The following is a 26,094-nucleotide window of genomic DNA, read 5'->3' as shown; positions in this document are numbered from 1 at the left end:
TGCCCTCAAACAAAGACATGCAGGTGACTGAACCCAGAGAGGGGGCAACTAGTGCTGACATGAAATGGAAGAGGGACTGTTTGAGCTCGACAGAGGGGTTGCTTGGAGGTAAATGATGAAGAGAGATCATAAGTACTTGGTGTAAGGAGAAGGCCTGGAGGGAAATCAGACCACATGAGTGCAAGTTCCAGTTCAGCTGCTGATGAATTCTGCAGCCCAGGGAAAATTCTTTGACTTCTCCAAATCTTAGTTGTTTCGTGTCATCTATACAAGGCAGTGGAGCCTACAGGGACCTAGGGCTTGGAGTGTAGGAGACTTGCTGAGGCCTGAGGCAGCCTAGGAAGACTTAACGGAAGAGGGTGGCACGGGCTGGACCTTGATGTGTGGGTAGGCAGGAGAGGTGGTGCAACACCAACACCAGTAGAAGCGTCGGGGCTCTGGGCTTGGCTCCTCGCCAGCCTTTCTGTGTCTGTCCTGCCCATGGGACAGAGCCCAGCTGCTGCCTGAGGACAGGCTACCCCTGGAAGCCCTCTGCAGACAGGGGCCTCTGCAGACAGGGGCCCTCTCAGTGGCATCTCAGCCTCTATCCATCCATCATGCAGGGCGTGGCACCCAAACACTGAGGAATGTTTATAGAATTTAATTGCCATTCTCTGAATTAGTTTATGAAGAAATCAGTTTACGATTTAAGAAAAACTGATTCATTTGTTCCTTGTTCTATCTTCCTTTGTGACACAGAAACAAAACATTAGCCGACATCCTACTCGAGTTTCCTGAAGGGAAAAAAACAAGTTACAGCAGGTAAGAACCCAGCTGTCCAGCCAGAGGAGAGGAAGAGGGCACCAGAGACGGCTTTTCTGGCCCTTGGGGGGAGGGCAGCAGGAAAGCAGCCCCCCAGGCCGCTGTGGGCCCTGCCGCCTGCCTGGCTTCGTGCTGCCCACCCCCCTGCAGAACAGTGAGTGGGAATGCTGCTTCCCCTCCTGCTCCCAGACACCAGGAAAGGTGCCGGTCCTGGGGCCCCTTGTGGCGACTCTGCTGTCACCTGGAAAGCTGCCCTAAACCCGGGGTGGAGACTAGAAAGAGGCCACAGGGCGGGGCCTCCAGGATGCTGCTTTCAGACGTGGCTCTAGGAATACAGGAAAGGAATTCGAGGGTGACCTTAGGGAAGAACACTGTGTGCCGAGAGGGAATGACTGACCAGGAATCAGAGTCACAGCCATCAAGAAGTCTTTTTTTTCTTTTAAGATTTTATTTATTTATCTTTAGAGGGGAAGGGAAGGAGAGAGGGAGAGAAATATCAATGTATGGTTGCCTCTTGTGTGTCCCCTGCTGGGAACTGGCCTGCAACCCAGGCATGTGCCCTGACTGGGAATCGAACCATGGTTGCTTGGTTCCCAGGCCCATGCTCAATCCACTGAGCTACACCAGCCAGGGCCATCAAGAAGTCTTAATGGGGAGGCCCCACAGCACCCACCCCTTCCAGCCATTTCTCTTCCTTCTTTTGGTCCATCTCCCGCGCCCCCATCTCCCACACACAACCCTCACACAAGGTAGAGCAGGGACTTTCCAGGACAGGGACAGAATGGCACCACTGCCCCAAGCAGAGAAACCACATCATCACAGGTTCTGTTGATGAAGCCGGTGGGTGTCGGGGGTGGCTGGACACAGGGCATTTGGCCTAGACATGGGAAGGCCTCAAGAATGTTTGGTGGTAACTTTGTGGCACTTTCAGGAGTACGAGAGAAGGGTGAACCTTACTCTCAGGGCCCCAGGGAGTACTTCAATAACATCAATCACAGCCACATAGAGGCGCCCTTCCTTCGAGTGGTTTTTAAGTGTTCACTGTTGCACAAGCAATAGTTTATTTCTCATAACCACCCAACATGTTCAGATGAAGAAAGAGAGGCTTAGAAAAGTAAAAAAAAAAAAACAACAGCCCAAGGACCACGAGGAATACGTGCTGGAGCTGGCATCTGAGCCCAAGTCTGCTTGACGTGAACGCCCAGCACTCTTTCCACAGACCCTGAGAGCAGCTCCAAGGCGGCAGATTCTGCCTCCAGTGCTATGCACACAGGGACCCCAGGAACAAGCAGAAGTGCCAAGCCCTTGATAGACAAAAAGCAGAGCAACCAGCTGGCCAAATGTGGAGTTTAAGGGAAGCACTCTACATGAAATGCTAATATCGCTGGAATTAAACTGCTAACAGTAGAGAGGCCATTCATTCACTCAATCAGTCATTCTTCCTTGAAAGCCTACGTGCGCTATGTGTTGCCTTGATGTCTCCGAGTCATCCAAATCCTACCTATTCTGCAAGGAGCAGCCCACAGGCTCTGCTGCCTGAGGACCTGTCTCATGGCCCTTGCCAGAGAGAATGCTCCTTGAGAAAGCAAATGTGCTAGGAAGGCAGAGCTCAGGGACATCACAAGTCTCCTGAAGAGACACGGCTCCTTCATTTGGGTAGAGCCCTGGGCTTGCCTCAAAAGGCCCCTTGATAAACCTGAGCACTTTCCCTGTTCTCTGGGGATTGGCAGGGCGTGACCCAGGAAAGGTCATGAGCAGCCCCAAGGTGCACTAATTTGAGATGCTTTACTAATTTTTATAACTCCTCATTTGTAAAGCACCTTTCAGGAAGGGTTTGCTAAAAGTGCTAACACCTTTTTTGAGAGGGACTTCACCCAATGGGGTTAACTGATCAGGAAGGAAAGAAGCAGCAGCTCCGGCACAAAGTGACCCCTTCGTGCCAAAGTGAAAAGACTGACCCAGCTGTCACCTTTCAGGCTAAGGCAGGAGGACCCGCCTTTCTATTCAGGGAGGCTGACAGTGTCCAGCACCACCTGTACTGTCAGGCGGGCATCTGTCCAGACCGTTACCCTTTTATGTAATAATGAAATAAGACGCCAAGTTGTAAATGCCCCTGCTGAAAAGGGGAAGATGCTTACTAGGAATGTTGCAATTCATTAGGATAAGACTTTTTTAAAGGGCCATGTTCCTCTGGCCTCTGGTCCTTCGTGCAGTCGTGCCTCTACAGGAACTATGTCTGAGGGGTTTATCCCTGATGCTGAAGGCTGCGGTGAGGATGAAACAGGACTGGTCTGTGGAAACAGCAGCACTGATGGCCCGGGGAGGATGCTGGTCGGAAGACAGCTGTGATGACAGCAGTAGAACAACTGAAATTTAAGGAATAAATAAATGAGAGGATTGTCCCCAAAGCACAGAGGAGATGAAATCTACAAAGAACCTTTGAGAAAAAGAAGGACTAGACATCTCCTCAGGACTAGACCTCAAAGGAATGGTCAGCATCTAAGGCTGGTTGAATGTTCACCAAGTCAGAATCCTGTGAGAAGATGACAAAAGGAGAGAGGACAGAAGAATCTGGGATAACAGATCTGAAAGATGGTCTGATAATAATCGAGGCCAATATACCCATTGTACAGATGAGGCAACTGAGGACCAAAGAAGAAGAGGAGCTTGTCAAGTGTAGCATAGTCAAGCAAAGTGGCAAAGTTGATCCCAGAACTCAGGTCTTCTGACTCCCTAGCTAATGCCCTTACGTTAATTAGCTCTCCCTCCCACCACGCCCTCCCAATATGGGCCAGAAACTCCTAGAGAGTGAAAAACACTTGTAATAGCTCAAAGGGTCCTGCAAAGACTTGCTAGTCCCCAACACAAGTAGCTCATGGAGGATCTGCCACCATCCCACAGAAATGTAAAGCTGAAGATTAGTAAGTAGTAGCCAAAGAAAAGAAATGATAGACTTCCATTATCCACATATTTTATAGCCAGCTTTGGGAAATGAGAAAATTGTTCTCCATCTTCTCATATTAACATTAGGATGGGATGTTACAAACCGCACCAAACAAATGTTTACATTCCTCCAAGAACACACCTTGAGCTGCACTAAATTTAAATGGAGGCAGGTACCTGACTTAACATCCAGGAGCCACCCTGGAGACAACAAAAGCTCAGTGTCTGGCGTGAGAGGCACAGCAAGCCGCAGTACAATGCTGCCCCGCCAACCTCTGCTCTAGTTAGACCTGTTCATTGCTGAGAATGTATCTGCTGCTACATCCAATTAGTTGGATGAGCGTCTTTCCAACTAGCCCCTCACAAATCTTCTCATGTATGCGTTTAAATCACAAAAACAAGAACTGAAGTATCAGTGTGCACCTGTGGCACTTTCTCAGGGAGAAGGACACCTGCCATATGAGTTAGAAAAAGTCCAGTGTAGGCACCTGGCGTTTGAGGAAAACCCTTATGCTGGGCATCCTACTTGGATGAGCTCAACTGCTTGATGTGGGCCTCTTGGTAGATGATAGAAGCTATGAGAGCTTTCATCATCCCCACCTGGTGGGTAAGAAGCTGGTGCTTTAAACACTGGTTTCCACAGAGGATGAGTGTTTGCAAAAGATCAGGCAGGCTGGGCTGAACTATTGCAGGAAATGAATGAATTGCTGCCTCCAGGTGCAGACAGTGGTTCAGGGGTCCTGGCTGAAACTCCCAAACACAGAACTGATGCACGTTTGATCACAAGACAGGAGCCACTGAAGCATGTCCACTCAAGTGGGAAAAGATGCGAAGGATCTAGGTGAGCTAGTTTGGGTAGGAGACCTAGTTCCACTTAAACTTAGACTCCAGGGGTAAAGTCAAGAGTGTGGTGCCATCTTCACAAGGGACCATACCATGTCTGCTCCCCTCATACTCTCATGCTTCAGTTTCAGGCTAACAAAACAGTGCCACTTGGTTCTAACAAGCTAGAAGAGGAAAGATTACATTGAAAGTGTAGGCTAGAGATACACCACCCTCCCTGGACAGGAGGAGGCGCCTGAGTGCCTAGGTGACTATACCCAGGGTTCAGGCAGCCCATACCCGCTGCCAGTGTCTGAGGCCCTGAGAAGGGCCATAGGCTTGAAACCTCTGCACACGCGTACCACACGAGGCAACATTCCTGCCCTTAGAACCAGCTGGGAGGTTCCCAAGTTTGCATTCCCCTGTGGAAAGAGGCTTGGGACAGCTCATCATCGGCCTCCAATTAAACCAGCCACAAGGCATGTCATCTGACCAGGGATGAAATTACAACCGGGAGTGAGTAATTAATGATATCTGAAAACAAACAAAAGGGGGGGAAAGCCTCCTTTCCTCTCCCCTCCCTTCGCCTGTCCCCTGAAACAATTCCTGGTAGACAACTGTTAACAAACACAAACCAACATGCAACAAAATAGATCAGGAAATTAAGACGTGCTTCAGTACGTGCTGGGCCCACCATCCTGGGCAACACACAGACAGCCCTTCTCGGAAGGGCAGATTTACCAGGCAGGCGCCTTCTCTCCCTTTCTGATCTGAGAGATTCAGAGCTTCCTGGAGATAAATATTGGTAACACATCAGAGGGTTTTCACCTCAGAACATTAGCATAAGCTCTCCACTAAGCAGGAGAGGGTTCAGGGAGAAGGGGAAATTATGACAACCCCGAACTATGCAGAGCGTCACAGGGCTGAGGACCGGAAGCAGCTGTGTGGGCAGGGAGCTCCATTTCTCATTGTCCACTTGGAAATATTGCAGCAATTTTGCCACCTGCTTTATCACCTTTTGGAGCTTTTTAATTACAGGTCAGCAACACCTCTGACCTGTGGGGACCAAAAAGGGCACATAAAAAGGGGTGGAGACTTCCTTTAGCTGTAAGAGGCTCATGACCCAAGGGGAGCTTTTGGGGAACAGGCACAGTGCTGATGGGCCACGGCAGCCGTGCCAGCCTGGCTTCTCCCACTGGAGGGTCTCAGGTCATGATGCAGAGCCTGCAAGGCACAGAGCCAAGCTGTGTCCCTGAGGGGTCCACAGGTGGAGTTCGCTGTGATGGTTCTACACTGACGAGGAACTGAGGTCACTTCCCAGCTGGGCTTTTCCCGTCGCTCAAAGCCCCTCTCCGTTTGCTTTTGCTGCGTCAGGCCCACCTGCAGAACAGCTGGCAAACCATGTAAATAACTGCTATGAAGGCACAGAGTGGAACATGCCAAGCATCCGAGGCTCTGCGGACAGATTCCTGGGGCTCTTCCAACCCGGTCAGCCAAATGCTCGCTCCATAAACGTTAATAAATGCAGGGAGAAGGTGCCTGTGGACCAGGCCCCTGCCGGGGGCAGGGCGTGTGCTGGCTCAGCTCAGGGACCTCCACGACACTCCTGCCGGATGGGCTTTAGTACCTCCCATTCTCAAATGAGGAACCTGAAGCTCAGGGTTTGGGCAACTTCTCTATGACAACCCGGCATGGACGCGTCAGAGTTCACAGCAAGGACAGATTTGCCTCACTTGATGGTCCCATCCAATTTTTTCGAGTTCCCTTTTAAAATCCCACTATCTTTAAATACAAGAAATGCTTTCCACCTCAAGGGTGAAAATATCAGACAGCTCCAGATCACCTGGTGCAGTGATGGGGCTTCCCCACCGCCCCCAACCACCTCCCTCAGGACTTTCCCCCCAAAGAGCGGGAAGACCATTAGGGTTCGCTTTCACTGAGCAGAGACCACTGGAGAAATTTCAGGGTAAAAGCGTTTAACGCCACAAAGGAAGTTGAAAGGAAGTTTTTAATAACAATGGCTAACATGTATAAAGATACTCATCCAATCATCCAAATGCTCTGAGATTGGTCAAATGAGGAAGTGAAGAAGTGAAGTGTAATCACTTAATCAAGACCTTGGTAATCAAGACCACGTGGCTGGAAAGGGGCAGAGCTGGAGCGCACACTCAAATTTGCTGGACTCTGAAGCATGTGCGTGCCCTTCCTCCCCACGCCGCCTGTCGTCCGGACCCCTGGAGAGCCAGGATGTGAGCTGCACCCGTTGCTGCAGGCTGGGAAGTCCCCTACTCTCCCCTGTGCTGATCTGCGTTTCCCACAGCAGAGAGGAGGCGAAGGGAGGAAACGGAGTTCAGAAGATTTATACAACCTGTTAGCAGCTCTGGTGAAAGGTCTGGGGGCCAAGAGGTTGAAATGAATGACTACAGTCAGTTTATGGACTCGCTATACAACAAATTCTTTGTTCTAGGCGTTCTCGCCCCCCTCTCAAAATTAAGCCCGGAAAACAAGGTTAGCTATGGCTCAGGCACAATATTTTCTTATAACTATCAGCTCCTGTTTTGTGGACAAAACAAAGCAAATTATTAGAAAAGATGCAGTTTTGCTTCAGCAACAGTATAACGAGTCTCCTCCTTCACCCTTAGCACCTTCGGTGACTAGGTGTTCAGCACATCTTTTAGGACAGGGCAGAATTTATCTCCAACTGGGCTGAAAAACTTCAGGGACATATATAATAAGATGACAGATACAACACCTGGCCTCAATCTTCCTCTTGCTTCTACTGCCAACGTGAAATTATAGTTCACAGATTTCTTTATGAAGTTCAACATGCTGGGGAAACTGAATTTAGATTTGGAAAGTAGAATCCCCCCCCTTCTCTCATTTCTGGTGTCTGCCGGCCTGTCCACAGCCTACAGCTCTCTGGTGTCTGCTACAGACTTTACTATTTTGTCCCCGAAAGTGTAAGGTCTCCTTCCTGTGTCAGGCAGGACCACATTTGGACTGTGTGCGAACAGAGACTGCCGCCTGGTCTGAGTTCTTTACCGGCAGGCCTTTTTCGGAGACCCCTGGCGATGGCAGCCGTAGAGAGCAGTCCTCTCCGGGCAGAGCTGACAGGTGTTTTTTGGAAACAGTGATGTGCCTACCACTGGTCTGCCCGAATGGTCACAGCTCCATTTTGGAAACCCCTCATTCTGAGGGTCTGTAGTGTAACTACGGGGCTCCTGTTTCTCATCCCCTCTGCCCTCTCTCCACACACGGCACTGGAGGGCTCCTTCAGCTCCAGTCTGGCTGAGTAGAGGGAAGGCCCTGCACCAACAGATGCGTGGGCCCTGCAACCAACAGATGCATACACAAAAAGGCTAAGCGGGATCAGGCAGAGAAGAGCCAATCTCTCCCAAGGGGAGGAAGCCCGCTTCCAGGCACATCTCTGACTTCCTCCTGGACCACAAAGGTGTTGAGGAAGAGCAGCCTCACATCGTTCCTGGGGCCCAGAAATCCCCATCATGGCAAAATTCAAGGAGAAAAACCAGTTGCTCCACTTTGGGGATCCAGAAACACCTTTCTCAGATTTACATATAAAGAATAACCCATTCTCTCTCCTTTTGTAGCAGGAGGAAAAAATATATGGTTTTAATCTCTTCAGGAGCAACATCTGCTCCCGGGGACAGTCTGCAAACCAACCTACTGATGGTCAGATGGCCCCGCAGGTTTTCTGCCTCCTGAGCCAGGCCTCTTGCCAAAATGTCATGTAATTTGACTGATTTTTATGCTACGTTTTTCTGTTAAATATATACTACCTATCATCATCTACAAAATGATGAGGTTCCTATACGTCAGGCACTGGGCTCGGTATTTCTATGTATTTTATCTCAGTGAAACCTTATAGGCAGGGTTTATTGTTCCCATTTTACAGTTTTCTCCCACCAAAGATAGAGTCTATGCTTCGTTGTTCTCATCCCTGTTTACCAAGGTCAAGAGGACCCCTCCTAACAGGGACCCTCACTAGAGTCCTACTCACTATGACTCTACTACGAATTACCGAAGAGCACAGAGAAGCAAAAAGACTGGCCCATGAGCTGGAACTCAATCACTTTCAAATATTCCTTACTTTGTAAAAGATTACACAGTGCAATTTAATTAGGTTTCAAAGTCTCCAGAGAAGTTAGAAGATTATTTATTTGAAATTCAACACCTAGAAAAAAATGGCAACTTCACTTAACCCATAATAGTACCAAAATACATTTCAAAATAAAGCAAGTATGCTAAAACTTAGAACAGCAATGTGATTTCCATGTGAAGTTGTCATGCAATAATATATTCTGCTACGGAGTATTACAATCTGTGCAACTCGCCTTACACTAATCTACCTTCATAATTCTAGTCTTAAATATAAATGAACTATTTCATAAATTGTATTTGAATCTCTTATAGCATGCAGTATGTAAACTATTTCCAAACAATGTTGACCCACTATATCTCATAAATCTACCTATTTGGGTCAGAGGATTTTTGAAAGGGTGTTAAGGTTAGAGCTCTCCTGACAATGCATTCCTCCTTCTTTCATTAACAATAATAAAAACTAAAAACAAACAAAAAAAAGAAGGCAAGGACAGACTAGCCTTTCTTCCCCCTACTTTTTCAAACAAGCGTGCAGTGGGCTCCTTATTTACTGAAATGTGAGCTCAGAACTTAAGGCAAGGGGCAGTGGCCAGGGCACTGGGTCAGAGCGCTAGCTCTGCCACTGTGTCCATCCTTGGGCAAGCTGCTCCCCCACCCCCGCATGAGTTTTCCCGTACAGCAAAGACAAGAGGGTTAGAAGGATGCTCCCAGAGACCCCGCCCAGCACCGCCACCTTTTGATTCTGAACAGAAGCGGCCTTTTCCCCTTATTCATAATGACCCTGCCACTCGTCCACAGACCGGCACGAGTACATGTCAGGAACGGAAGGGATGCCTCACTGTGCCAGCCTCATCCGTGCCAAGCCAAGTGAGCCGTAAAGTCCCTACTGTTTGCCAAACGCTGCCCAAGTGTGGAGGAGGCTCAGAAATGAAGAACATGAAAACAGAGTGGGAACTTCATTACACATTCTCCACTGCTGTCACTGCCACCGCTGTTTCCAATTTCTCTTCGTCACCATTCCTCATCACTACTCAATATTACCATACAGAAACTAACATTTCCTTAGCATCCACTATGTGCCAGACACTGCACTATTTTTAAATTTCCCAATTTCTATTTAACAAATGTAGAACACTGACCATGAGCCAAATAATTTGCATGAGGGCCCAGAGTTAGCAAGTGACCAAGAAGAAATGTATGTCAAGTGCTAGAGTTAAGCTTGCTCAATATGCTCCCTTTGAATGAATTTACTTTGAAATGAGTTCCTTTCTTGCCAGTTATCTGTTGCTACTGAGAACCACCCCCAAAGCTTAGTAGCTTAAAATGGTTTATGAGTATCCCTCATGGTTCTGTGGGTCAACTGGGCTTAGCTGGGTGGTCCTCACACTGGGTCTCTCATGTGGAACATGGTGGCTGAGGGCGCAGTCACCGAAAGGCTCAGCCAGGCTGCACACCTGCATCACAGACATTGCTAGCGGTGGACACCGGCTGTCGGCAAAGCGCTCAGCGGGGACTGTCGACCAGGGCCCTTTCATGTGGGCTCTCCCTGGGGTTTTGGCTTCGCCTGGCATGGCAGCTGGATTCCACAAGGGCGCATGCCAAGAACAAGTGTTCCAAGAGACTGGGGCTGAAACCTCAAGGCTCCTGGTGAATGAGACTCGGAAGTCACGCTGCATCACTTCCCCATCTACTGGTCAAACACAAGTCTCAGAGCCAGCCCAAGTTCAAGGACAGGGGACTACATACAGGAGTGAATACTGAGAGGCATGGCTCATTCGGTGGTCATCCTTGAAGACCAGCTCCACATACCCTCACCCCATAGTGAATTACAGATTATTTTAAATTTCTTCCTTGTACTATTCTAAATTTTCTGTAATGGGTATGTATTGTTCTGTAATCACAGAAATATTTTAAAACATAGTATGATTATCAGCATGTATAATATATGTTAAAGTATTATGTATTTATATGTGTGTATACATACACATACATATAAGACTAGAAGAAAATGTGCATTTTTAAAATATTTTCATCTTTCAAAATGGATATGTATTCCTTTTAAATTAGAAATATTTTTGAAAGGACTAATAACCACCTCATAGAAAATACTCATTTTCTGGCCATGTATATTAGATTTAAGGCATTTTACTGTGACCTCAAGTTTCTCTAGATTTCCTTCTCAAGGGGACCAGACTTAACCATTTTTACAATTTTTTTCCTAAGGCAAGTCCATCCAAAACCTGCCTTCCGGCCTACTTCACCACAAAGTGGTTTTCAGATGCATTTTTTTTTAAAGAAAAAGCAAACGATAAGCTGAGAGTTAGTCTCATCTGGTTTTGCTTTCCTGTCATTTATCTAATTGTATTTGTGCTTCATTTTCCCCATCTCCTCTTGCCAAGTGCATCATGGAAATCCAAGGCAAATGACAGCCTTTGGGTCCTGAGGCAGCTCAGAAAAACCCTCCGGTCTACTGGGAGGAGTCTTTCTCTCAGAGGCCAATCTGCATTCTCAGAGCTCCAGGCCTCAGAGGGATTCAAAACCAGAAAGAGCAGCCTAACAGACACTGAGGATACAGGATCACAAACCTGTAAGTTCAATCAACACTCTGGCAAGGGAGGCAGCCGGAGGCAGAGGAGGCCGCCTCCTTCCGGCAGGGGACTGAGTAACCGCCTATGGACTTGGACAGCTGAAGGTAATAAAGCTGCCATGGCCCAAAACACAGAGACCTAAGCCCAACAGAAGCAGCAGCGGGAGGCCTCGCTGAGTCACACCCACTAAAGGACAACTGGTGAGCTTGGATGGAAACTCCTGGAATTGAGTGCAAAGAGAATGGGGACACGGGCAGGAGACGACAAGAGTGGGACTGAGTTTTCCTGGCAGTCCCGCCTTCCCAGAGGAGGGCGACCTCTGACCAGCCAAGCACGGGGTCTGTTGCCACACTGCGCACACATCAGTGGCTCCGGGAGCTTGAGGAGGCTGATTTGTTGAGTCATTCACTGCTATTTTTATCCACTTTCCAAACCATAAACCCACACTTTGCATTTCATTGTTTAGGGCGGATTAAGATTTTTGACTTGGCCTTTCTTGTGGTTTAATTTCCTGCATGCCTGTATGAAGGGAAAACTTCAGCATTCCTATGGAAATATATGACACTTTAACCTTTTCTTGGCAGGAGGGTGTCCAGATTATCTGTGTCTTGACTGCTCCCTAAACCAATGCTGTTCTGATTAGGCATGGAGGTCATGACCTGCCCCTCTCTCCTCTACCCATAGGTCAGTGTTTCCAGTCTGGCTCCGGGAACACTAGGTCAGGGTAAATTGACTTTATGAATATTTCAGTCCAATATTAGGAGAAGAAGTTGCCTTGTGCAATTCATACAACAGTTAAGTATGACATTATTAGACTCATTAGTGATAAACATCCAGGTACAGAAGCAGTGGTGGGCGAGTTGAACATTCTTCAAACTATTCCCAAGTGATTTCAATGATAAAACCAGGCTTGAGTATGTGGTCACAGAAATAGCAAACACATACCAGAGGAAAGAAGGGCGCTCCTTTTCTGTGGAAGCAAGGACAAGGTTTGTTTTCTTTTGAAAACCCTCTCACCTCCACTCCTGCCTGAAGTAGAGCCATAGTACTTGGTAACTTTAATATAAACAACAACTCTAAGCTTCGGGCCTCCCTGACTGTCAAAAACCCTTCTAGCTCATGCAGAGCTCTGATTTTCTGTTCAGAGATAGAGCCCTTTTTCTTTTTCAAAGGAGAATCTGAAACAGCATCACATTTTCCTTCTACATCTAATGAGAGGCTTGAGATGCTGTACCTGTAACAAACACGGGAACTCAATGCTGCTTGACCAAGTGAACTGCTCAGAAGGAAAGACCCTCCCCAGGAAGCTGACGGTGGGGCACCACCCCGTGTGAGCCCCCCTCCCAGGCCAGTGGCAGACCGCCTGAGCGCTCGTCCCATTGAAGCACATGTGCAGCCACACGCTGCACAGCTCGGAGACACTAGAACCTTTCCTGTTCATGACGAACAACCTTGCATTCTGTCAATCATTCTGTCAATGTATTCAGCATCCCCCCACTATGTGCCAGGTGCTGTTCTCACCACTACAGATACAGCAGGGGAGGAGACGGGCAGGGGCCCTCCTTTCCTGTCACTCACACTCTGGACAAGATGACTTCAGACAGCAGTAAGTGTGCTGTGGAGAAAGGAAAACGGAGTGATGGGGGGCAACGTCACACTGTGAGGGGCTACTGAAGTCTGGGAAGACCGGGAAGGCCTTTGGAGCAAAAAGCATTTGAACGGAGACCTGAAAGATGGGGAACAGAAATACAAGGATCTGGGAGCAGAGAGGGCGAAGGGAGCCACCAGTGAGAAATCAGGGAATGGCTTTAACATATCAGAGTAAAAAGGGAGCAAGAGTGACAGCTGGAGAGCTGGGTGGGCACCAGACCCACCGAGGGGCTTTAGCCGGTAGAGTAGTGGCCTGGTCGGGCACCTTCCCTGCTCTGTAGACCTGGCACCTCCCGTGCCTCTGTGCCCAGCAAGGGGTCCTGGTACCTAATTCGATGCGCCTCTTGGGCACTCTGGTTCTCTGGGCTGTGCTCCCTGTGGTTCAACTTGAGAGAAATCATCGAGACCCCCATTTAGGGAGCCACTCCTCTCCATCGCCTAACTTACAAGGCCGAGGTCCAAAGACAGGGGATGCGGCTGCTACTCCTCATGGAGACAAGGCTGGGGAGGCTCGGGGACACAGGCGCTCTCTCCCTGCTCACATCTGCACTCACACCGCGGTCTGGCTCTGGTCCTGGCCTCGGCTCTCCTCGGTGCTGTCACCAGACATTCCTTTCCTCTCACCAACTGAGCTGGAAAAGGCTTACACTCAGGCAAACCGGGGCATAACGAGGGTGGAACAATCACACAGTGGGTCTCCTACCCACCCACATGTTCGTGTACTGAAGAAAGCAGGTGAAATGAGCTTCGAGAGCAGGGCTAACAGAAAAGCGGCCAGAAAAGGACTCCACAGAGAAAAACCACCAACTGTAAGGGAGTCAGGTGTGTGCCTGTGTTTAATTCATTCAATTATTCATTAAAAAATACATATAATATTTGGCACTCTGAATAGAATAAGCCAATGAAGATCCCTGCCTTCAAACTGCTTATATGTTACTGACAGAGGTTCAATAATGACAAAAGCCATGACCCAAAAAAGCCCGTGACCGGTGCGCAGCAAGGGAGAGAGGCAATGCTGTGGGCGCAGGGAGGGCAGCCTTGGAGACGCGATGGCACTCAGTTGGGCCCTGTCTTCCTCGGCTCAGGCTGCCCTACTGAAATACCACGGTGGGTGGCCTGAGGAACAGACATCAACATTCTCACGGTTCAGAGAGTCCATGATCGAGGTGCTCGGAATTCAGTTTCTGTTAAGAACTCTCTTCCTGGCTTACAGATAGCCACCTTCTCACTTTGTCCTCATTGGCCCCTTTGTCTCACCCAGAGAGACAGTGGTCTGCTGAGGCTTGCTCTTTGATACGGAAATCAATCCCATCGAACCAGGGTCCCACCTTGATGGCCTCATCTAACCCTAATTTCCTCCCAAAGGCCCGTGTCTAGATACCATCACCCTGGGAGTCGGGGGTCAACATAAGACTTTGCTTGGGGGCAGAAGGGGGCCACAATTCAGTCCATCGCAGGCTTTGAAAGGGAAACAAGCCAGAGGTTTTCTATGTCGGAAATGGCATTACAGAAGGAGAGACCAGTGAAAACTGGGAGCCTGGATGATCTGTCGGGAGAGCAGAAAGCAAGCCAGTTTGGCTGAGGGCAAGGACATGGGAGAAGGAGATGATGGGGCTGGAAAGGCCGTCTGGGACAAGTTCTGGAGGGTTCCAGTGCCATGCAGACAGAAAGCCAAGGACATTACTCATCAGAAGATGACAGAATCTGGCCTGCACAGGTCAAAGGTCTCCCAGACTGCAGGGTGGACGCCATGCTGAAGAGGGGGCCAGGTAAGGGGCTGCTGCAATCGTTGGGACAAGAGAGGACGAGGTCCTAAATTAAAGCCGTGGTTCAGAGCAGCGTGGGGCTACAGATGAGCTCAAGCTTTTCTGGGGCAGGCTGACTGCAGCCCACCCTGGCTGGTGCAGAACAAAGCTGAGGTCCCCATCCCTGCGCTGCCTCACCCAGACTCCCCTCTAAACACCAAGAATCCACTTGAGTCCCCTGGACGAAAAGTTCCCTGCTCCACACTGCCCAGTGGGGAGGCCCTGGCACGGCACGGCACTACCAGCTGGGAGGTGGGCCACACAGAGTCACTTGTGCCCACAAAGGGAGTATGCACAGGTGAAAAGTGGGGCCTCTCTCCAGCTAGGCCAAGGCTAACTGCTTCTCATCTGACCAACCTCCCTCTGTCTGACCTTGCTCCTACTGACTGATGGGCTGAAGCAAAGCAGAAAGAACAGAACCAACGCTTACCAAGCTACCACCGGCCCCGCCCACCACGGCCCTGAGGAAAGGCAGCTCCCTTGCCCACCCTTGAATGGGAAGGCAAGGGCATCCAGAGATTCCAGGGAGCTGGAGACATCCCCAGGACTCATCGGCCGGCGCTCCTGATGGCAGAGGCCAAGAAGCTGCCATGGTTTTCTCATGAGGCCAGGAAGCCAGTGCCGCTCACAGGGGCTAATCGCATGTGCTTGGCCTCGCAGTCCACTTCCCCCTCTGCAGAGCAAGGGGTAGGCCTAGGTGGCATCCTCAGACCCCTCTGGTTCTAACCCTACAACCAACTAATAGAGCAGGCAGCCAAGACATCAACAGAACAGGATCACAGGCCAGGTACAGAAGGTCACCCGGGTGCCTAGCAATGGACAATTATAAGGTGGGACCTGGCCCCCGGCGTAACCCTCTCTCCCCTAGCATACTGCTGGCCATGTGGTTTAGACCCCCTGACATTTCATGTCACCGGTCAGTGGTTTGGACCCTCCCCTGACCCGTCCTCCCCGGTGGGCATGTTGCTGGCATGCGGTAGACCCCCTAGAGCAGGAACAAGGGGGCCGGAGAATAGCCTCATGTGACTCCCATACAAGCCCTCACACCACCACTCCGTTAAGCATTCAGCCCCAGAAATAACATCTAGGCCCAGAAAAGCAGGAAGGCCAGGCAGGGGGTGCCGTGGCTGACATCAGGACCAGGTGCAATGAGTAACGACCCCTGGTGCTGGCCAATCAGCAGAGACCGCGACCCTGGAAGGTCACACCTGCAGAGCTGACGAATATTCTGTTGAGACCCTCCCCTGAGAACTCCAGATAAAACCCTCAAGACAAAGAACTCTCTCCCCCTCTCTGTGACTCTCTTCCTCTGTCTCCTAGGGTGTCACTCCTGGGATGTCTTCCACAGGTGACGAGTGGATCACAAAGCCTCTGTGAGCAGTGACACTGCCAAGTGGCCTTTTGCTCCCTCAATTTTAATGGAACACAGTCACTCAAATGACTGCTAGACAGGAAGCCCACGGCACGAGGAAGACACCGGTCCTCGTGGACAGTGCTCTGGTGATTATCTTTTTAAACGAGATCGGGCGCGTTCAGGGCAGAATGGCCATAGACTGATTATCTTTCTAAATGAAGACTGCAAATCATCCCATTTGCCAGCTGCATATAAACTAAGTCTCACAGAAGCCAAAACACTCCAACTGGCCACTGGCAGTCAGGAAACCCTTGTCCCCAGACCTTCGAAAGGGGAGGAGCCTTTCACTTCCCTCTGCGAGGGGCTGAGGAAAAGGGTCCCGGGATGAAGACCCCCCTCCACCATGGGCCACGTCCAAGGACTTGGACAATTTTTCTTCATGGGATTTCCCACAATTTGCAATTACACATTTATTTGTTTATGTATTTATGGTCAACCCCTCCCATGGCTCCGTAGGCTCCATGAGGGTTTATACTATTATCTAACCTAGCACATCACTAGTTACTGAAGTGCCTGGCATCTTCATGAAGATGATGCCAACTGTGAGACTCTCCTAGAACTGCTTGTGAGGGAGCTACCCACTTAAAGAGATTCGTGTCTCTTGGGGGCCACACAGCAATCAGGACTTCGCCCTCAGAACCCCAGAGGTGGACAGCACTCTGCTAGGAGGTGGGGGTAGGGAAGAACACCGGGAGGCAATGTTCGACCCAAGTCCTTAGGAGACAAGTGGCAAGATCTCACAATTAACAAGGGTGCCCATGAATCGACAGAGCACATGGCAAAGCCTACCCATGAGAAAGCAAGCCTCCTGGAACCCTGGAGCCGGACCCTGGAGGCCAGGCCAGTGTCACTGGGTAGTAGGGGGTACGTCAACTTACCACCCAGAATGAGAAGATTTCAAAATTTTTACTGGAGTGGCCATTCAGTACGCACTGACTGAGCACCAGCCCTGTGGATAGGAGCAGAGAGCAGACGCTAAAGAGATGTGTGAGGGAGAACTGGTGGGACTTGGTGAGGATCTAAGGGAGAATGGGGAAGGGGGGAATCTAAAATGAGTCCTTTGTTTCTGGCTCAGGCAACCCAGCACTCGCTGAGACAAGGCAGGGCCAACGTGGGGAGAAAAAGACAACTAGTTTGGGGCTGCAATGTTGACTTTGCTGTCCCTATGGGATCTTCGGATGGAGATTTCCAGGCCGGAACTGAGACTTTTATAAAACAGGTTCAGGCAGCAGGAACATCACGAGTGCTCACCACACTGTGCTCCTCGGCCCTGGCAGTGAGGTGGCCACACACGCCTAGTTCCTGGCTAATGGGCTGCGAGCAGACGTGATGGGTGGGCAGTGAAAGCCACTCACTGCACAGCCTTGTCCCCTCTTCCCCTGCAAGCCGAGTTTTCAGGAGGCACGGCTGCAAGCCGGAGGTGGCCTGGATCCCTGCGTTGTGGTTTGAAAGGAAGCTGCCCTAGGGATGGCCATTGTACCCACAATGAAAGTCACCTAGAAACAAAAAAAAACCCTGTGCATTCGGGCGCTGAGACTCGTGGCACGTTTGGGACTGCAACCCAGTCTCTCCTGGCCTTCCTACTGCAGAAGTCGTCAGGGTACAGGAAGTAGCTGAAGTCAGGCTGGATAAGGTGAGTGTGCACAGTCTTTTATCTGCCCACACACCTGAAAGATATGACATAACTTTAGCAACAGGATCACACTCCAGCAATGACCGCTGAGAAGAGCCTCCCCGCCACTCCTCTCTGAGATGTGTATCATAATCTTGGGAGAAGAAGGTTATGTAGAACATTTAAACCCCCTCCGGGGACTTCTGACACCTCTGTGTTCATCCTCCACCCCCTCAATCTGAGAAGACCTGGGAAGAAATGAGGAGAGCAGCAGACCTTGAATCTGAACCCCAGTTCTGTTTGTTACTCAGTGTCAGACGCAATAAGCCGCGCGTGTGAACCGTCAGCGGACACCACCTCCCTGGTGCTCCTGCCTCACCTGATTAATTGATCTCATCTGTTAAGCTCCCTCGGCGTCTCCAGTTCCTCACATTAACTCCCTTATGCTTACCTAGGGACTCTGAACTCGCACAAGGCAGACGTTTGAGGCTGGGCTTAACTGTGTGAATACCTCAGTAAGAAGATACAAAACTCACTGTTCCCATAGCAACACTCCATCCGTCACGGAGCATATGCCTACAGGGTCTGCAGAAAAGGTGATCTGAGATGCAGGACATGCCAACCGCTCAGAGCCAGTGGGAAGGAACTCTCGAACCCTTGCCTAGGAACCCACTCCCTGGGCCTGCTGACACCGCTGACGCCCCTCTGCAGCACGGCAAGGGACCACCACACCTCTCTCTGGGCCTTCACATTGGCATGACTGGTCAGGAGGTCTTCCTCTGGGAGAGGGTAGGGCCCTGCTCATGAGAGCGCTGTCCCTTCCTGAGGCCTCAGCAAGGGTCCTGCCAGTCTCATCCACCTGCAGACTTCCCTGGATATTCATGCCCGATTACTTGCTCCCTTACAGCACTTTTTATGTACTTCCATTGTCAACACACGGCATTATGCTACTTGTTTCCACATCTGTGATGCTTGCCAGGCAGCAGCCCTGCAAAGGTACGCACTGTGTCTCATCCTCCTTTTACCTCCAGCCCGGGGAACAAGTCTCAAGAAGGGCCTCGACAACAAGATGACCTCAAGTGAATGCATGCAGGACGGTCTGCAAGTTTATTCTGTTAAATATTTCCACCAAGGACTTGTTAGAAGACAGAGAAACAATGGCCAGGCTTGCCAAGGTCATGGGGCAGAGGCACGGAATGGTGGTATGGCTCCGTTTTCTGGGATTTCACTGCAGAAAGCTTTTGAGCCCCAGGCCTCCCTCATGCCCTCTGTCCACACCTGGGCAAGCTGATAAGCCTAGGTGCTCCTTTGGTGCCAGCACGCAGTTCAAGCCACGTAAGCCCTGGCCTGCATGGAACCCCTAACCACCTTCATAAAACCCACACCATTCTCCTTTACCTACTCTCACAAGCCATTTTCAGACCAGTTAGGAAAGCATGCCCTGTTCTCCCCAAGAAGTCTCATTATGTGGTCTCAGCATCCACCAAATTCTGGGTGGGGTCTATCCTGGTACATTGAGGTGGCCACAGCAAAGGGACACCAGAGATGGCCCGTAAGTGTGAGCGCAGCCTCTCCAGCAGGACACAGCCATCAATTAAGAACTTACACTTGGCCATATCGGCAGTGGTATAGTGTTTCACATGTGGAGGTGAGGATACCATCTCACTCTGTACTCCAGTGCGCATCTGTCCCCCTCACAGCGCCAACCTCTGAAGCACTGTGTTCAAATCCAGACCCCATATTGTACAGGGAGCACAGACCAACTGTATCGTGCCCAGAGCTGGATTGTGAGCAGCTTGGGAATACTTCCTGTGGGGAACACACAAGGAAACTGGGGCTGTTCCCTTGGACTCAAGATTGTCTTTGAATTTCTGAAAGAAAGGAACTAGGCTTCTTTATTGTGGTCAACAGAGAAAAGCAGGTTTTCAGCAACGTCAGAAAGATCTTCCTAAAATCGAAACACGTCCAAGATGAAAGAGGCAGCTTCTGGAGGCAGCAGGTCCCAGTCATTACAAGTCCGAGCAGGTGGCACAGGACAGTCTCACTCTCCAGGGATGCCATGGAAGAGACTCAAGAACTGACAAAGGGATCCTACCTTCACTTTTGTTCCAACCCTGAAATTCTCTGACCCAATTCAACAACTCCCTTATCTCTAATAAAAACTGCAGTGTTCAACAGTCTGACCAGGAAAGGATCTGGGAGTTCAAGGGCTGGTTTGCAGTCACGTCCTACTTAAACTGAACCTGAATCCTGGCCAGAGAACCAGTAAGCTTAACAAATGTACGTGTGAGCATGTGTGTGCGCACATGCGAGTGCACATGTGAGTAGCTGGGGGTGGAGGAATACAGATCACGGAATAGAAATTGTTAGGTTACGAACTCATAACCAATCCCCCCAAACAGAAACAAACTAGTCTGAGAAACCCACAGAAAAGCAGTTGACATTGGGGATTCAATCCCATCCTTTCTGTGAGGGAAACACTAAAAGGTGGTTTTCCAAATTTCACTTAGAGCCGTAAAGATGTGGCACAAAGTTAAAAGCAAGCCACGCTTCCATTCCAGGAAGCTCTGTGTCTGCACCCACGTGCTGTGCGGCTCGTGTGCACTCCCAGACGCCTCCTCTGCACCCTCCATGCTGCACCTCGCTGCCCGCTCTCCCTCCTGCTTTGTCTCCCCCGCACTGGCACTCCAGGCCAGGACTCCACGGTACAAACAGAGCAGGAATAAGGTAAAGTGGGGTGACAGAAATCTCTGAGCAATCGATCAAGGAAATGATCGACCCAGGGCTCCAGGGGCACTGGGAGAGTACTCCTGACCTCACAGTGGAAGGAAGGAGGGGAGCGAAACCACAGGTGCAGGGAGGGGAGGGGGCTGTGCCTGCCGCACACCGGGGCGAGTTGGCCCTGACAGGCACAGAGTCACTTCCAGAGCCCAGCATCTGCACTGAAGCCAACAGGAACCAGTGGCACAGACAGTCCCTCATTAACCGAAGAGGTCTTTTTCCATGTTGCCAGCCTGGATGGTCAAGGCCGAGAAAGGAGTCCCAGAGGTTTGGGATGACTTATCTCTCAGGCCTGCCTGGTTCTCCAGACATTTCCTTTGGCGCAGTCTCCCCCGATTCCCAAGCTGTTTCCTGCTGCTTTTCTCATTTCACCGTCCCCTTTTGAACTATTTCCTGTTCCATTTTCTTTCTATGGGGGCTGTACTCCTCTTCCTGGCTCTGTAGCCCTTGGAAATAAATAAACAGAGAAGGATAAGCCCCTGGGGCAGCACAGTGTTCAGGCCCTATCGCCCCTCCCAGCCCCAGAACACCTAGGTGGCGGTGGTGCCACTGCAGATGTGACCGGGTCCACGGCCGATGGCTCCAAACACCCCAAGGGCAGATTGCAAAGTCACCCCTGGCCCCCCACCCTGCGACTGCACATCGGCTCTCCGGCGCTGCTACAGGCACTCCTTAGGAGAAGTCACAGGGCCCTGTTGCTATTGCAGGATTTTGTCCAGAAGAGGTTTTTAAAGACATAGGCGTGTAAAACCTTCAGCTACAAAAACCTGACATGGTTCGTCCCTGCTTAGTTAACGAGGGCTGACCACAAACCAAACACGGTTCAGCAACGATAGACCCTCCCCAGCACGAGATGGGCCAGGTGTCTAGGACTCAGAGCCCCCTTCCTCCGTTTATAGAAGAGAAATGAAGGCATTAACTTACTTTGTGTCGATGCTTATGAAAGCTTCACTTCCTTCTCTTTCTCTCTGACGATGAGAGCCACGTACCTGGTGACCAGCGCCCTTTTCTGCACTTGCTGCCTGGCTGAAAAGCTTGTTTAGCAACTGTGCGTGTCTTTCCACCTTTTTTCTTTATGAGACCTACACTTTCATTTTCTATATGTTTATCCCCTGGCTCCGAGTCTCTATCTATTTTAACTTTGTGTTACTTTAGTGAACACCAAAAATTCTCTGAGGAGTAAGGGAAGGGCTTAATTAAGATGATAATAAATATCAGTAATAATAACATATTAATACCATTTGCTTAGCATGTGCCAGGTACTATTGTAAGCTCCTCCCATACATAAACTCATCTGGTTGTCACAACCCTGGAGATAGGGTATCGGGCAGGGCCAGGGTTTGAACCCATGCAGTTTTCCGCCACAGGCCACACCCCCTAACTCCTTCCACTACACATGGAAACATGAAGACCAGTGAATTACCTAATCAACTCACATACAATGGTGAAGCTCTCAGGCTAATACTGGCAATGAGAACTACTATATAACGCAACCTTTTTATCTATTGAAGGAATAACGGTAGCTTTTACTATACAAGAGACTGTAATATAGTATCTCCAATCTAAAGGGTCTAGGTCTCAAATCACTCTTTTAATAAATGAATCAGTCCCTGTATTCAAGTGGTCAAGTCAGGGCCACAGAGCCAGACTTACTAGGTGAGCAGGGTGTGTTACACCCACTGCCGAAAACTTGTAAACAGCTGTGCAGAGGAGAAAACACCTGCTTGTTTTCCATTCTCTTCCCCCCACCCCCTGAAGCCTAGCAATACGCCAAGGTCTGCTTTCACCATCAAGAAGTGGAGACTTTAATACAAAAAGGCACTGGTGGAAGGAAGGAAATTAAAAAAAAAAAAAAAAAAGAGCTTACATTTTTTCACCCCTTTATGTGAAATCTATTTTTTCCCCAACAATAACAACAACAACTACCTCCCTACAAAAGGTCACAATCTAAACCATTAGGGCGGGGCTGCCAAAACAAGTCCAGAAACCCAAGAAGGTTTACCCCGAACCCTTTAATGTGCCTGGTGCTAAAGAATGGACGAGGACAAAAGAATTTCAAAATTGAAAGAGAGATTAGAAAAAAATTACCTGTTACTAAAGCTTATATATTTTCTTATACTTCATCTCTTTTATATTCTACAAAACCCTGTGAGGCTCATGTTATCCTCGTTTCACAAATCAAGAAACTGAGGTTCAGGAGTTACGAATAAATGATGAAGTTCATACAACCAGTTAGAGGCCGAGCTAGGATGAGGTTCGTGTTTGGAAACTCTAAGCTCTTCAACGTTCCATCCACCTCTGCTCCCATCGAACTCTCGGAATTCAGGCTGGGGTTGGACTACCCTGGGGCTCTCTGGGAAACCAGCTTCCTCTGCTATGGCCGCTGAAAGAAGGTCATATCATTTCCAGGAATCCAGGGATTCCAGACAGGGGTCAAGGCTCTGTGAGAACTGTGAACAAAAAGGCAGTGAAACTGCTAAGGGGCCCAGAACACAACTGTTACTCATCCCAGTCCCCAGAGAAGGGGTAATATGGAATCAACTCGGATCCAGCTCTCAACACCCCGAGATTCAAAGGGAGCTAATGTGAGGTTTGAATGGACAGAAAAAGACTAAAGACTTGAGACTTCTCCAGGTTAAAGAGCTTCATGATCCACTAGTTGGCCCTAGGCCATCTGTGAGGCATCTCATTTTGGGAAGGGGGCACCAACCTAAATTCTGGAATGAAAATCTTCTGTTAGAAGACAAGCTGAGTTTATCATCTAGTGAGGGGGAAAAAGAAGAAAAACGAAGATAAGAACATATGACTTAGTTTGTGCAACACTTCCTGGCGTATATAAATTCATTTCCTTTCTATAATTGTCCTATGAGGTCCACCAGGAACAAACAGAGCAAGATACACAGATCAACCCTGTATCAAGGCCACCTGTGTAGAGCCTTGACTGGGTTCTTTGATGAACAGTGAGTTAACTCAGTACAAAAAAAAACAACAAGCCTGGTAATTGCTTCATTTTTATAATGACAGATTACAGCTTCCAAAAACGCTAAGTGTAGAGTAAAAAAGGTTTTTTAGGACAGTGTGTGGAGCCCTCCACACCTCAGTAGATTTCGTTTTGAAGTTCATGTTGTCAAATACCATGGGGTCACAACAATGGGCTAACAGAATGGCATCCATATGGCATCCATCTTCCCTGTCTTTGCCTTGAAACTGCAAACATGATTAAAATCCCGTCTGTCTGCTCACTGGCTACTGCCATAGCCTCAGAACACCTTAAGAAATGGCCTCATGCCCTGACTGGTGTACCTGTAGCCCAGTGGGTTTGGCATCATCCTGCGAACTGAAAGGCCACAGGTTTGACTTCCAGTCAGGGCACAGTCCTGGGTTGCAGGCCAGGTCCCCAGTCAGGGGCATGCAAACAGCAACTGATTGATGTTTTTCTCATACATCAATGTTTCTCTCCCTGTCTTTCTCCCTCCCTTCCTTCCCTTCTTTCTAAAAATAAATAACCTTCTAATTCTGGAAGTTTAGGAAAATCCTCCAAATGGTTCAGAGCACTCCCCGCCCCAAGAAACCTGGTCAATCCATGTGATCCAGGTCTACTTACCCAGCAACAAGATCACTTCCCTCCTCGGGTCTCGCTGGACAATCACAACCCCCTCCCCACTCCCACAGTTTCTAAAGCTTCTGACGCTGAAATTAGCATAGACACTACGGGCTGAGAAAATATCCTGGGGAAATTACTAATCTGGAAGGAAGTACTTACATTTCAGTTCAGAAAAAAATCTGAAGTTCCCCATTCCTGTCAAATCATTCTTATCTTTACCAATAAAATGGACTATATTAAAAAGAAGAGTGCTAGTCACACGGCCAGGTGGCTCAGTTGATTGGAGCGTCATCCCATACACCGAAAGGCTGTGAGTTCATTCCCTGGTCAGGCAGGGCACACACCTAGGCTGCAGGTTCAATCCCTGGTTGGGGCGCACATAGGAGGCAATCAACCCGTATGTCTCTCTCACATCAGCATTTCTCCTTCTCTCTCTTCCTCTCTAAAATCAATAAACAAATCCTTGGACGAGGATTAAAAAAAAGTTTTAAGAGTTTTATAGTTTATCCCTGTATCTTAAATGGCTGCTTCAGTTCCATTTTCCCAAATGCTGGGTATTTTATGGCCCGCTGTACAGGCTGTACAAATCAGAAGCTGGGGCGAGGGGGACTAGGTGTCCCCATGTCTCCTCTTCTGCAGAGCAGTGGGACAGCTCAAAGACAGGATGGGGTGCAATGGAGTACTGGAAAGAAAGATGTGTTCTGCAAGACAAAGAGTAATGAGGATTTCGGAATGTGCGGTGTCTTTGAACTCAGAATAAAGAATGGAAAAAGCAGCTTGGATGGAGAATGTTCCATCATGATAATCTGATTAGTGGAACATGAAACTCTGAGCACATCTGCAGTAACACTGGGGAGGATTAACAATACTGCGGGGACGTTCCCCAGAACCGCACCATGGAGACAGAAGGGTCTGAGCTGCAAACAAGCTTCTGGTATCTCTGTGTTTGGTTTCAGGAGCAAAGCTGTGGTCCGGAGGGGTTTTCAGTCCATTTTTGTTTTTTCCCTTTGATCTCGGAAGTCGCTGACTGACCATGAGTAATTTGTGCTGATTTTAAAAACCAGCTTCCTAACTTCACAGCTGTGTCACAAATTACGTTAGCACTCTGCTTTGAGGACATGTAGTTATCATGAAAGTGAACTTCCACTCTAATTTCTCTAAAAGGGGCTTCACATACCCATCTCTACACCTGAACAGCCCCCTCTCCATTCACAAGTGCCCCTTCCTGCCTCTCCTCAATGGCTTTCATTCAGATTTGTAGCCTCTGTTTTCCTGTGAAGGCCTCGCTTCCCTGAGCACTCTGGCTCCGAAGGCATCACACGAGAGCTCTCCCACACCACCACCCTTCTGACGGCTGCCACAGTGCTAAACCTTAGCTAAACCTTCCCTTTCACGTAAGAATGCCAAGCTACTTCTCTCCTGAATGCCTGGACTGCCTTCCTCAGTGGCTGCTGGGACATACTAAGGCTCCCCAGAACTTAAAAGCCACCGCTGCCCAAATTGTCACTCTCTTCTTCAAACCCTCCCCATGCAGGTTTCATGACCACACTCCCACAAACAGTGAATTCAAACTCTTCCCTGGGCTTTGATGTGCTCCACGGGGATCCTCAAGTTCAGGTCACAGGGGAATGCATGAAAAAACATTTAAGCCACTAGATGAAAATGCAAACCATGTCCTGCTTACCTGAAACTCCATCAGTGGTTGCACATTCCACTATCTCCAGGATAAAGACCCCAATCCTTAGCACAGCTCTCAATCCTGCACAGACTGACCCTGCCCACCCGTCCCCCAACCCTGGTCAGCAGCTTGCTGGGCTCTAGCAACACTGGTTAGGTCTCAGAATTTAGGGCCCACAAAACTCCTTCAACCCCCAAACCTTTATGCCCACTAGGCTCTTAGCCTAAGTCCCATCCACCCACCAATCTTCATCTTAAATGTCACTCTCTCAAGGAAG

General features: G+C 49.3%; 1 protein-coding gene across 2 annotated transcripts in view; it reads right to left on the bottom strand.

Moving 5' to 3' along the window:
• XXYLT1 (xyloside xylosyltransferase 1) overlaps positions 1–26,094 on the bottom strand; it is a 171,098-nt gene that overhangs the window by 71,677 nt on the left and 73,327 nt on the right. The gene's annotated exons all lie outside the window — the stretch shown is intronic.

This window comes from Artibeus jamaicensis, unplaced genomic scaffold, assembly GCF_021234435.1.
Source record: "Artibeus jamaicensis isolate MK-2021 breed Jamaican fruit bat unplaced genomic scaffold, CSHL_Jam_final contig_466, whole genome shotgun sequence".
Taxonomy (NCBI): domain Eukaryota; kingdom Metazoa; phylum Chordata; class Mammalia; order Chiroptera; family Phyllostomidae; genus Artibeus; species Artibeus jamaicensis.
The sequence above is the reverse complement of the archived record's forward strand: the minus strand, read 5'-3'. Positions and strand labels throughout refer to the sequence as shown.